Source organism: Anastrepha ludens, chromosome 6 (genome assembly GCF_028408465.1).
Source record: "Anastrepha ludens isolate Willacy chromosome 6, idAnaLude1.1, whole genome shotgun sequence".
NCBI classification, from domain to species: domain Eukaryota; kingdom Metazoa; phylum Arthropoda; class Insecta; order Diptera; family Tephritidae; genus Anastrepha; species Anastrepha ludens.
Window position 1 is genome coordinate 53528172 of NC_071502.1, and position 13970 is coordinate 53542141.

At 33.6% G+C, this 13970-nt stretch overlaps 1 protein-coding gene across 5 annotated transcripts in view; it reads left to right on the forward strand.

Moving 5' to 3' along the window:
- LOC128868591 (apoptosis-stimulating of p53 protein 1) overlaps positions 1 to 13970 on the forward strand; it is a 159927-nt gene that overhangs the window by 11235 nt on the left and 134722 nt on the right. For 4 of the 5 annotated variants that reach the window (XM_054110865.1, XM_054110863.1, XM_054110862.1 and 1 more), the window contains exon 2: positions 246 to 1582. The gene's annotated coding sequence lies outside the window, so the exon portion shown is untranslated. Of the gene's footprint in view, positions 1 to 8; positions 185 to 245; positions 1583 to 13970 lie in introns of those variants that run through there. The other variant, XM_054110866.1, reaches the window with a different exon arrangement.

Genomic DNA, 13970 nt, shown 5'->3' on the forward strand with positions numbered 1-13970 from the left:
GTAAATAATTTAACTAAAAATGTGAAAAATTCCAAATTAATAATGCATCATAAAAACTCGTGCTTAGGCAAGCAAATGCCGCCGTTAAAAAAACAAAAACAAAAATTAAACAACAATTCCACGCTTAAATGATTAACACAAATTTCTATGTTAAAGGCATTTACCGGTTTTCGTCAGGTTTCTTGTAAAGAAATGTGAAATATGTAGTAAAAAAAGTTGTGTTATTTATGTTTTCTTTCTTTCAGTGAATATGGCAGCAGCAGCTGAACTTAGAAATCTTGAAAGGTGGTTTACAAAACAACAATAACAAAGTAAAAAATATTACTAAGAGAAAAACCGAAATATTTACGTAGTAGGGCGAAGTGAACAAACTAGTGAAGAGTCTTAAACGCAAATGGTTATAATTAAGTTAAAGAAGAAGTGAGTGAACGAAGTGTAAAGAAAAGGTGTTGAAATGTGAGAAGTGAACGAGGAAATGAACAAACCGAAATTGGATGAAAGTATACAAATATAAATAATAAAATTGTGTTTAGAAATGTGAATTAAAAGTAGAGCATACAAATTTTTGATGGAGCGCTAATTAACAAAAACTAATATTAGCCAGAAAAAACAAAAACAAATGTAAAAATTCAAAAAGTGTAAATTTTAATAGATATGAAAAATTAAAAAGATTATTTAAATTATAAAAAGCACAAAAATGCATATTGATAAGAACAGAAACTCAAATGAAACAAAAAAATAATGGTGGCAAGAAAAATAAAAAAGCTAGTTAAACAAATTTAAAAATGTATGAAATTAAACCCTAAAAATTTGAAATAACATTTCGCAGAATCTGTACAAAAAAAAAAACAGAATATGAGTGAAGGAAGAATCCCAAATGGAAATTAAAATTTAAAATATTAAATATCATAGCAGAGTAGTTTGCACGTTTTAAATAAAATATGCGAAGAGTTAAACTATGCACATCGCGAAAATCCTTGCAAAACGTTCAATAGCATACATGAATTATGAAAAAAATATCTAAAATTAGCGATATGCGTATGCACATAAGGGCACAGAAAAAATTAAAATAAAATAAATTAGTGAAAAAGTTTTTATAAAAAAGTAATACAAAATTTCAATAATTAATAAGCAAACGAATCATAGCTTCGCCTGAAAAAGGGGCTACACTACACGACCGCTTAGCGTAGTTGCTGACATCCAATCAACAACTTGTCAATATAACAATTCAACAATTCTGTAGTTTGGCAATTCAGCAATTCAGCAAGTTATCATACATACATACATTTGTGCATAGCGATAAATAGAAGAAAAAGTCTAAAACTCGATTGGCAATCCATCAACTCAGCAATTTTTCATTTCACTCAACAATTCAACAGCCGAATGCAGCCATAAGGGCAATCAGCCAACCGAACCGATCCCACAGTGTGATCGACTGTGCGGCCGACCTACCGCACTTACACACTTACATACATACACATACACACGCTCAACATTTCAGCAAACATCCATAAGAGATTTCCATTGCAGTAAGCAGCTAGTATTTGGCAATCGTTGAACCTGCAACGGCGCATCAACTGAGGTCAGTAACACCAATAGTGTACAAGTCACGTTTGTTTACTTCATAAAACACATATGTATGTATCTATAGCTGTACAAACATATGAATAGCTCCAAACATGATTATATACTAACATACACACACATACATATGCATACACACACACATACATACATGTATTTCCAAATAAGCGGAAAGCTACAAACTACGAGTAGCACTCACTACATGTCTTTGAATTTGGCATCCACACCCGCATTCATTTGAGCTATACATACATACATACACATAAATTCGTTGGCTCCTATGTGCACCCATGCGCATGCCGACCATGCGTCGCCAAGTAAGCCACTACTCTGTTTGGAGCCGTTGTTTTTCTACTTTTATTTTTATTTTCATTTTCATTTTAATTTTTTTATTTTGTAGTTCTTTATTCGCGCGCTGATTTGAAATTTCCCTTTCAATTCGAATTCCAATTTCAAAATATCAACAGCGCGCGTAGCAATCCCGTTTCTGGTTCAACGCTTACTTCATTCGCTTGCGCCAAATATGCCTTGCATTACTTTAACTCACTTCATTCGCGATTTTTTACTTTTATTTATTTATTTTTTTTACTTAATTTTTTTTTCAATATATTTTGTTTTTATTTTAAAGTTTATCTGCTTTAGTTTTTTATTTGTACTTTTTCAACATATCTGCCCTTTTTTACATACACGTTTCGTTTGTTCATGTGCACGCATACGTATGCATGCAGGTATGTACATTAGCGTGCAATACTGTAACATGATGTAACACTATTCATTCCAGTAACCGTTATCTACTCAAGATTCTAATGAATTACATATTCGTTTCAATATACCTGTACTCACCAGGTATTATCCAAGTCCATTAGATTCTCCGTAGATGGCTGTAGTGATCGATATCTCGTAAAGTATCGATCAAACCATATGATTTAATTTATTACAAACTTTTTTTTTCGTACATTTATTTTGTAAACTCAACTCCGATTTGCTAATAAAACCACAAATTAAATTGCTGCTTTGTTGCGACTACTATGCGCATGCGGATATGCTACAAATATTAAAACATTATTTTATTATTTACTTTTAACTTTGCCATTTTATGTTAAGTTTGCCCTATTGTACATATCTTAACTTTGCCTTGTACACGGGCCGCTACAGATTTTATTCATTCTTCGATATTTGCACCTCAATTAGAAGACATCTCCAAGAACTCTTATCCGTGCCTTAGACTGGCTCGGGAGTCCATACGAAAAAAAGTGGAAAAAGTCAATAAAAGAAATAGGAGATTTCGGCACCATAAAGAATTTTTTTATCGTTCTGAAAATAGCTAAACAATTTTTTTAAGTTATAATTTGGTTACTTGACATGCGATGTTCATGCTCTTTAGAGGTCCAATGTAATTTTCACATAGCTGGGTCAGTTACTCAAAGTATTCAGTATTCAAGTGCTTAAAAATTAATTAGAAGTTTGCTTCTAAACTATTTTGATAAATTTATAAACAAAGAGGTTATAATAATTGATAAATAAAAGGTAAGTCTTAGAGCGTAGTACTCTGGGTAACTTCTACAATCAGAAAAGTGGGTAAATGTTTTAACAAATAGGTTTTTTCACTATTTTCTTATTTAAAATTGCAGCACAGTCTTTTGAGCAGATCACATTTAGTCAATGTAAAGGGTTTTCCAATAACAGGTGTTATTTTGAGTAGTCCGCTATTTCGGATAGATGATAAACGATTTTGTGTGGCCGGAATTGGATGGTATTGATCTGGACAACGTTTATTTTCAACTAGACGACGCTTCGTGCCACACAAGCAACGAAACCATTGATCTTTTACGGGAAAAAATTCCGGACCGTGTTATCTCTCGAAGAGGTGATCACAATTGGTCACCGATATCTTGTGATTTAACACCTTGTTGTCTTTTTCCTTTGCGGCCACGTGAAAGAGAAAGTCTACGCCAACAACCCAGTGTCGATTCAAGACCTCAAAGATGGAATTCGTGAGGATATCGAGGACATGGGGCAGCCACTTTGCAATTCGGTTATGGAAAATTTGAATTAAAATATTCTTTTATAAGCATGGCCGTGGTGGTTATTTGCCTGATGTTATTTTCCACTACTAACGGCATACCTTCCTCTTTATAATGAAATATACAAGCGAATCATTTATATTATATTAAAAAATAGCATTTTTCTTTGAATATCAAAATAACACTTCTTATTGGAAAACTCTTTGCAATGTATACATAAATATCTAGCTGGCCTACTTTCGCATGCAATGCTGCAAATATAATGTTTGATAAATTTAAAAAAATCCTCAACTGCCTCTTGTCTTCACTATGAAAATATTTTCGTACGGAATTTTGATCCTCATTTAGAGATTTTTCTGTTCATTTACTAAAACGAAAATTTCTAGTACTTATAAATCTTCACTTATGGCAACTCTGTCTATTACTTGTTTTAAGGATAGGTAGGATTACAAAAGTAATCATTAAATTTTGGTTTTGAATAACTTTTTTACTAACTAAAAATAAAAATAATGGTTTTGAGTGATCGAAAACTTTATTTTGACCTTCTACGCACTCCATTGCTTGTCTGTTTGTATAGCACAGTCGTCTAGTCCACAGGCGTCAAATATGATTGACGTACGAGACCATTTGCAAAAATTATAAGCCTTCCGATAGTTTGATTAATTTTGCGCCACGTCGCACCTAGTTTTTTTCTTAACTGTAACCCATTCTACAAGTGATCATCAACAAGAAATATGATCCATAAAGAAAGAAATCAAATAATAGATTCGTTGTGGAAAGGTTAAATGTGGGAAATAAATTCCATAGCTGCCTCATGCCAGTGGAAGGAATTGGAAATAACAGTAGAAAGTGTTTCTGGGAGCAAAATAGTTAGATCATTGCAACGCTTAATGCTACTCAGTACTGATGAAAGTACCGATTGCTGAAACGAGTGGTGTGACATTATTTCTCATTAGTGTACTTACATTGCGTGACTTGCTTGTTTTTTACGCCCCAACTCGCATTGATCTGACTAGCCGCGGCAGCGTGCATTGCGAATCGCGTATAGCATCTCATGGGGCATTCTGGGGTCCAATGGCATATATGGTAACGATATTGCCGCATATGCCGCTGCTAACCATTTCGGTTCAATATGTCGCACTGACGAGCGCAATGAAGCGTGTATAGGCACAGTGTGTGGTGATGGCTTATATGGGAAGCTGTAGTTTTTATACAATATTTCCCTCTTACAATTAAAAGAATCAGAAACAGTAGCGCACATTTACCACTGCCTTTCGGTGACTATGAGAAAAAATTAAATGTTTTACGCCCATGGACATTGAAATCGAGACCACTGCTGATACCATACCTATAAAAGCACTCATCTACTAAGCTTATGAATTTAATTAATTCATTTAGATTTTGTTCAATTTGGTTAACTTGCTCCTAGGATGAAATAGAAAATTACCCATTGCAAATATTTTCTAGGAGTCACTAAAGGATGTAGATCCCTCTTATTTGGGATACTATAAATAGTGTGGTACAGCGAATTTAGTATCATGAAGTATAGAAGGTGATAATTATACTAGGGTTAATGCTCCAGAAAGGCGTTGAAGGGGCCTCTATATAATTACATAATGTCTCTATTCAGCTGGTTAGAAGGTATGACCCAACTTTTCTACTGCAGCTCTGAATGTGCTTTTTTTTTTTAATTGTGTTCTTAACATGTATACATACAGTTTTTTAAAGAGATAAACCAATGAACTATATTCAGGGTGTTCCGTCTAAATAAAGACGTTTTTTATTAAAAAATTAGTTTTCTTTCTTAGTTTTGAAATTTTATTTGATATGATACAATTCATTTTCAATCAACATATATTAAATAATACCAGAAGATGGTTAAATTTTTCAGTGACGCACATTTCGACTATTTTGGATGCATTTTTCATACTATTTTGGAACATTTGTGGGTTTATGGCGTCGATTTTCTTGCGAATATTGACCTTCAGAGATTCGAGTGCTTGAAATTTATTAGTGTTTATCTTTGCATTTAAAAAGTCTCACAGGAAAAACTCCATCGCTTCCATCAAATCGATCTAGCGAAAATGCTCCCTCCGCCAAGGGAACATTTCTTAAGCAAATTTATCGGCTGCACCATCGTGCTGAAACCAATAATCTTCCAACTGAATTTCATCGATGCATGACTGCAAAAATTTCTTGATCATGGATCGATATTAGTCTCTATTGACAGTAACAATACGCCTTTCGTCACCCTCAAAAACGAATAACTCGGTAATGTTGTTGGCTCACACTTTACACAAAACAGTGACTTGAGCGTCATGCAGAACCGAAAATTTTGTTTATTTACTCCTCCGCTGAGAGTAAAATGTGCTTCACCGCTTATTTATTGTAGTATGGAAATAGGACTCTGTACTTACAAACCTGCTAACTTGCAAATCTGCTACATTACGATTGACACTTTCTTCAGAGTAGGTCTTCAAAATACCTCTAATGCTTTTTTCAGAATCTTCAGAAAACTTTTAAGGATGCAGTTTTAGTGAATAGAGTGAAGTAGAAGTATAGAGCGTCTAAAATGACTCGGAAATCGTGTTAATTTGTAATGACTTTTTTGTTGCTGGATTTGTGCAATTTCTTCCATATAAAAAATATTTCTATATAAAGGGCTAGTTCAACACCGTAAGTAATAAATTGCTCAAAATAAATGGGATTTTCTGGGCACTTCAAACCTTTACTTTACTATACACTGGACTATAAAATTGGGCATGCTCAAAAGTTGTCTAAAAATACTAATTGTAAAGTCGAAAAGTTTTATGAAAATGTGATGAATTTTGTACAAAGTTTAAAAATTTGATTCAAGTGGTTTAATTTTACAGAACGAACCATTTTTTTATTAAAAATTAGTTAAAATTAAATAACACAATTTTTAATCACAAGTAGGGTGCATAGGTTGTTTTTTCGTAGGGTTTTATTTAATTTTTTGTTTTAAACCATTATTTCATCATTTTTTGCGCACGGTGCATCTACGCCATCACTTAATTTTATATACGCGCCCACAAAAAATGCGCTTATAGTTAAGCGTATCATTTCGCGACAGTGCGCAAATGCTGAGCGTGGGGTGCTGCATGAAATATAGGTAAAAAAAAAAATAAAAGAATAATGAAAAAGTTATTTTTGGAAAATAGAAAAAATCGAATGTATATAGGCTTATAAATGAATTTTATATGAATTTCAATTACAATTTATATTTGCGTTTTCTCACTTACGCATTTGCTTAAATATTCTACATACTCTGCAGGAAAAACGACAGTTGAGTTTCAGGAGCCCATGTGCTTGTTCTTTTCTAATTTTTCGAAATAAGTGCACAATTTCACAGTTTGATAGTTTTTGATTTTATTTGGCTTTTGTAGTATCATTATCATCATAGCATCACAGTTCGGGATGAACCATTGCTTTCGCTACAAATCGCCTCCATGTCACTCGGTCATCAGCTTTTCGTTTGATATTCGGTATGCCCATAGCTCCAAAGTCGCCTTCGATGTCATCTCTCCATCGTTTTCTCAGCTTATTATTATTTAAAATTTTAAGATAGATAGATTAAGATAAACTTATATAGACATACATTTATGGAAAGAAACACAAAAATAAAAAAAATAAAAATTAAGAAGGGTGTTCGTACTGAATATATTCTCATATACATCCCACTATTCTTTTATAGAAATATATTTCAGAAACAACATAACGCAAAGGTTCAAAAATCGTACACAATTTTTTAAAATTTCGTCAACTCTTTGAACTTTGTAATCAGAACTTTTAGAAAGGTTTAAAAGGTTTCTGGGAACACAGTCACACAGTTTCTGGGCAAACATCCGATGAAGTGACGCTTGGAGTGTTTGAGAGAAAGATTATGGCAAGATTTTTGGACCTTTGCACGTCGGCAACGGCGAATATGGCAGAAGATGGAACGACATAGACATAGCGCAGCGAATAAGATCCAGCGGCTACGTTGGCTGGATCATGTCGTCCGAATGGATAGAAACGCTCCGGCTCTGAAAGTATTCGATGCGGTACCAGCTGGTGGTAGCAGAAGAAGAGGAAGGCCTCCTCTGTGTTGGAAAGATCAAGTGGAGAAGGACTTGGCTTCACCTGGTGTGTCCAACTGGCGCCGTTTAGCACGAGAAAGAAACAACTGGCGTGCTTTGTCAAACTCGACCAAATCGCGTAAGCGGTTATTGCGCCAATTTAAAAGAAGAAGAGAATTTTTAGATACACTTTTTTGGAAAAAATATATGCCGAATTTTCACTCTTGTTTCACTTAACTGTAATTCTTTTCTGAATTAGCTTGTTCTTTGAAAAAATTATTTTATTCACAACAATACGATCAGTTCTGTAAATCAAAGATGGATTGGTGTCAATACCTGTGAAATTTCTAGGCAAACATGGCCTAGGCTAAATCTAATTATTCAAATTAGGACCTTAGTAGAGGCCCTCATAGGACATTGTCTCATAGGAAATAATGCAAGGGGATTAGGAATTTACATGCATGATTTCTGTCGTAGCTGCAGGAATTAGGAGGAGCTGGAAACAATTCAATACCGTTAAATGCCATGCCCGGCTCTAGTCAGAAGCAGGAACCAATATTTAAGATCGTAATTCTTAACGAATATAGATAATCTATACACCTTTTACGCTTTGTTAGAAGCTCAGTATGGTTCAGTATGGAAAGGGAAATGTAGCTCAGCCACTGAGCCTCACAACGGACCCATTTTGTGGTCTTAGTGGCATCGCTATCCTATGTGTGATGCGGCTGCCAAACCAAACTTAACCTAACCTAACAATACGAAATTGGCAGAGTTATCGAAATCGAAAACAAGTTTTTCTTCGTACAAATCGGTTTGGTGGTATATTTCAGTGCTTTTGGTTTGTTTAATTATCAACGACGTGATAAAAGGTAAAGAGAAGAAAGAGTTAATTTAATTGCGCAATTCGTTGCTAGTAATACACAGTTGGACGAAATGCGTAAACGACCTCTACTGAGGTTGCAAAATATTATGGCAGCAATACGTATGCGTGAATGTGGCAACAAAATGGTGCGGAAGCGCTATTTGGATTCTGGATGAATTACCACTTCAACCAACCAACGCATGCGAAATTCAACGCGTCCATTTTATTTAGTTTTTACTTTGACGTTTCTGCTTACACTCGTAGTAATAATTATCGATAACACAGAAAATACAGGGTTGTACGGAAGAAGTATCTTTATAATCTAAGACTATTTTATAATCTCGCTTTTTAATTACTGATTGGGAGTTACGCACGAAAAAGTAGATAGTCTAGTTATATGTGAACATATTATAACACAGGGTAGTATTTAAAAAGTGTGGTGATAGTCTGGGATTATTTTATGTTCGCAGATTTCGGGAGAGAAATTTTTGAAGTGAAGCTTCTTAGGCGTCGATGGACGAGCGAGAATGGAAAGTAACATTTCAAGGCCATGCAAGGTTTGGGGCATTTTCGTTTCGCGAGAAAGAAAAAAGATATAACGCAGAGGAAAAGGAAAGAGAGAGCTATACTTTATAAATATATGTCTTAGATACACTTTAGGCTATTTTTCCTGAGTTTCTTCTTGTGGTGGCTAATTTCTAGTGAGAAATAACACTGCATACTTTTTGACGCTTGTTTGTTCGTGCAAACTTGTAGGAAATCTATTTTTGATGCATACTTTTTGGCGTTATAGTTCCTTGGTGCCTACTGTTTTGGGCGTGTTTTGGTACCAATTTTTTGGCGTTTTTTTGGTGCCTACATTTTGGCGCTTATATCCGTTTCTTGGCTAGTGCTTATGCGTACTATATAGTGTTATCCATTCCGGCGTCGGATTTATTGGTATTGCCTTGCGGTAATTTGTGCCATTGTTGCGGTCCTGGAATCGCTGCGTTTGTGCGGGTGATAAACGCTCGAAGTAGTGCGCGTTGTTGCCACGGTTTGTGTCCGGCGTTTACCGGTCGACCATTCTCCGTTTTTTGTAAATTTTGTCTATTTGTATTCTCTGCAAATATTGTGAATTTATTTAGATATATATTCTTTCTCTCTCTCTCTCTCTCTATCTCTCATTCTCTCTCTCACTTTCATTCTCTCTCGGCTCTGTCCCTCTTTCTTTGTCTGCCTTGAAAGTTTCACTTCTGTTATGTGTACTACGCTACACGCACATTTATTAATCTCGCTTTTTAATTACGGATTAGGAGTTAATCTAGTTATATGTGAATCTTCCTTCAATTGTAGTAAATTCAGTCATTGCCAGAAAAAGCAAAGCAAAGCACATTCATCTTTCTTGACCAAAATTAAAGAAATGGCTCGATTTGTGACTTTTTTATTTGCTTAACCCCATCCAAATAAACCTACTAACCCAACTAGCTCATATATTTCACAATAACTTCAATATTGCAGTGAGCCACATATTTTTGTATGGACGATAAGCGCACTGAAATAGCTTCGTATGAAATAGTTGCGTAAGAAATCGGTGGGTCCGAGATTTTGTTTGTTATTTCTATTGGCTTTTTGCAATCTGCTTTATCGATCGAATATATTAAACGAAATGTCAAAAAACTTTCAGTATTCTATTAATGGAAAAGTTTTCTTACCGTTTGCATTTTTCGGTTCGTAATTTACTTCAATAAATATTGATTTTATATTTGTTTAACATATGCGCGTAGAAAAATGCGGCTAATATTTACCTCACTACAGCTACAGGTTTCCCTGCAGGGCAGTGTACCGGCATGTGCCACTGTTTATACAATGCACACACACACCCGCATACACTCACGTGAATGTGTGCGTATTTACTTACAAGCAAAGCAAATGAATGTTTTTTTGTTTACCTACAAATATCCATACACTGTAGCAACATTTGAGCACCGGAATATTTGAACATTTATGTAGGTATGCATGTGGCTCTGTGTGTTGCATATTTAATAGTTGACTCACCGTGGCATCCGCCTGCCCAATACAGCCGCCAGATAGTTATCTATGGATGTGTGTGTGGGCTCATGGGCCTGCACGCAAGGATCCTGTTGGCACCACTCCCAAGTGCTCTCAATTGTGTTTTTGTTTTTGCTAAATAACAAATATGTCACGCTTGCGCTCGCTCACTCGCTCGCTCCCTGCTACCCAATGTAGTAATTTACTTTACGTGCTTTTCGCTTCCGCTCCCCTGTTGTGAAATGTCACAGTAGTTATAAAGGTTTAACTAAATTTTCCCAAATGGAATTGGCAAATTTGGTTTGTAAAATTTTAATTGAGACCCAATTTGAAGCTTTATCATATGTACTATATGTGTGTATGTATGCATGTATGTTAATATGGTCATGTATGACATTCGATCAGCGTACCCTGATGCAAGCAAATATTTAATGAACATATTTGTTATGTACGCATGTACGTATGTATATGCAAATATTTCAATCTCTATGGATTCGTGGCAATTTTAATATTTTCCTCCACATTTGTTTTGAAATCATGCAGTATTCCATGCGGGCATGTCAACTCAATTGGTGTAGCATATAAATATGTACATACATATGTATGTAACTATAATATTGTATTTAGTTAATAGTCGAATCTGTGTTCATAATTCTGATTCAAATACTCGTATTATTCGAGATATACATATGTATACCTACAAACATGTGTGGCCAGTTATTTTTGATTTACCAACTGCGGGATCTCAGATAATTCAAACGAGTGATTGATGTGGAAAAATTAAATTTTTAATGCCTCAGAATTTATTAATCAAGAACTGGAATATGCAAAAATAAATTACACTGTGGTACAAAAAAACAAGTTGCAAAAAAACTTTGGATCGGACATGGTGAGGGTTGTAGTTTATGAAAAACTGAAAAGAATGGTATGTATTAAATTTTGAATACACCCTCAAAATCTCGTTTTAGAGCCAAAAAACCGTTTTTAGGCATATTCATGTACAAAATACATCGTATCTTTGTCATTTTTTGACGAAATTAAAATTTTTTTTTTTCATTTTCCAGCTAAAAGTTTAACCTTTCCAACCGTGAAAGAATTTTTTTATTATCTTTTGAATTCATGGAGATAGAGACCAAAAACTTTCAAAAAATTTGATTGTTTTACTTATTTTTCAACTTTGAGACTAGTTGGTAGCTTTAATTTTATATAAAACATCTATTTTCTCTTACTACATCAAAAGTGTATTTAATTTTGCTTTTAATGACCCCTAATTCAAAAGAATTCGTTAGAAATTATCCAAGGAATTGCGTTTATAAGATTATAGTCACTTTACTAGTTTTACAAGTAATGTGATATTTTTTCTATTCTTACTTCCTCGTATTTTTTTGTTTGCATTTTATGCACTTTTCTATACTTTTTCCACAAAATTATCAGTGTGTAGAGTTTAATAATATGTTTATCTGATACTATAGAATAATAATAAATTTTCCCTCATACTTACGTATGCGCGGTCAAAAATTTGATTGCATAGCAAAACTATTCATATATCGATATAAACTATGAAGTTTCGTTTCGTTTTTGGCGTGAAAGAATTGTTTGCTGCTATCTTCAATGTTATAAGGAATCAATAAAACGGAACTGTCATGTCGTTTATGTGCTAAAGATACAAAAAACGTGTGATCAGAAATGATTTGCGAAAATCGAAATAGCTTTTGCTACATTTGCGGCTGGTTTATAGATAAGAAGCATCGTTTAAAATTTGAAAACAATAAAGCAATGGTTCTAGTGTATAATGAAATTTTTAACCGCGCATACGTAACTAGTAAATGGTATGAACCAGAGTATATTTGTGTGGCTTGTTCTTCAAAATTAAAACTAGCAAAATCAAAAAAGAATAACAATCATCTACAACTTTTGAGTCCAATGATACGGAAAAATCAAACTTATCATAAAGAAGAAGATTGCTATTTTTGCCAAACAAATGTTACTGGTCACCATTACAAAACACGTTGTAATATAAAATATGCTGATGTTCTGACCGTAACAAAACCTGTGCCAGTAGCCGTTGACACTTTGCACACAATGCTTGTAAATGATCAATTAAATTGTAATGAAGATCACCAATCTGTAAATATACTAGATTGTGAAGGCAGTGATACAGAAAGTGTTCCTTCTACATCACATTCAAAATATACATACATCATTGTCAAAAATATTTTGTGTTATTGAATATTGTTATATTAGATAATTTAATAGATTAAAATGGTTTATGGAATTAATAAATTTTATAGTTTCTATATAACGAAAATATTTATTATTATTCTATAGTATCAGATAAACATATTATTAAACTCTACACACTGATAATTTTGTGGAAAAAGTATAGAAAAGTGCGTAAAATGCAAAAAAAAAAAAAAATACGAGGAAGTAAGAATAGAAAAAATATCACATTACTTGTAAAACTAGTAAAGTGACTATAATCTTATAAACGCAATTCCTTGGATAATTTCTAACGAATTCTTTTGAATTAGGGGTCATTAAAAGCAAAATTAAATACATTTTTGATGTAGTAAGAGAAAATAGATGTTTTATATAAAATTAAAGCTACCAACTAGTCTCAAAGTTGAAAAATAAGTAAAACAATCAAATTTTTTGAAAGTTTTTGGTCTCTATCTCCATGAATTCAAAAGATAATAAAAAAATTCTTTCACGGTTGGAAAGGTTAAACTTTTAGCTGGAAAATAAAAAAAAAAATTTTAATTTCGTCAAAAAATGACAAAGATACGATGTATTTTGTACATGAATATGCCTAAAAACGGGTTTTTGGCTCTAAAACGAGATTTTGAGGGTGTATTCAAAATTTAATACATACCATTCTTTTCAGTTTTTCATAAGCTACAACCCTCACCATGTCCGATCCAAAGTTTTTTTGCAACTTTTTGTTTTGTACCACAGTGTTATCAATGGACTGAGAAGGGGTTCTAGCCACATATTGTTTACATAAGCATACACATCTAGTGGTTTGCCTCAGTGGGGGTGCCACCTTTGTTATTTACGGAATAGGGTGGAGAGTTGATCATCCAACGATGGTAGAAATCTGCAAGAAAATAGCGGTAGTAAACGCAACACTAATTGGCAACAAAATTCAAAAAAATGTTCTTGCTGGAATGCCAGTATTTTATTGTTAATAATTCGATTACAAATCACAAAAATCAGTAAAAAAATGTAAATTGCAAAATTTTTTCTACGGAATTACAATACAAAAGAATTTTTTTCTAATTTTTTAACAATATTTAAGACATTTAAACATTAAGACATTCATTATCGTGATTAACATATCACATATGGGCAGAAATGTTAATAGCCTTCAAATAACGCTGGATTGCTTTT